A 323-nucleotide genomic window follows, 5' to 3' on the forward strand; every position below is an offset into this window, starting at 1 on the left:
ATCTTTTTATTTGCACACACAAGCAAAACATACATCCACGTAAATACACACAGCAGACAATTATATATAATACAGAATACATACTTGATTTCTTCTAATTTTATAATGTTAGTTTTTACATTTTTACCCCCAGATACTTTCTGCACTAAACAAAGACAGTCTATTCCCTGAAATAATCTTGGATGACAGATGTTAAAATATAATTTTTACTATATTCATGCTGATCAAATACAAATAATTAAGATTCCTATGGCATACAGCCATTGATGAAAAAACAGTTCTTCTTTTCTTCTTTGTACATATCTGAGAAAATGTTAGATGAA

The sequence above is a fragment of the Octodon degus genome, unplaced genomic scaffold (genome assembly GCF_000260255.1).
Source record: "Octodon degus isolate 3935 unplaced genomic scaffold, OctDeg1.0 scaffold00188, whole genome shotgun sequence".
NCBI lineage: Eukaryota > Metazoa > Chordata > Mammalia > Rodentia > Octodontidae > Octodon > Octodon degus.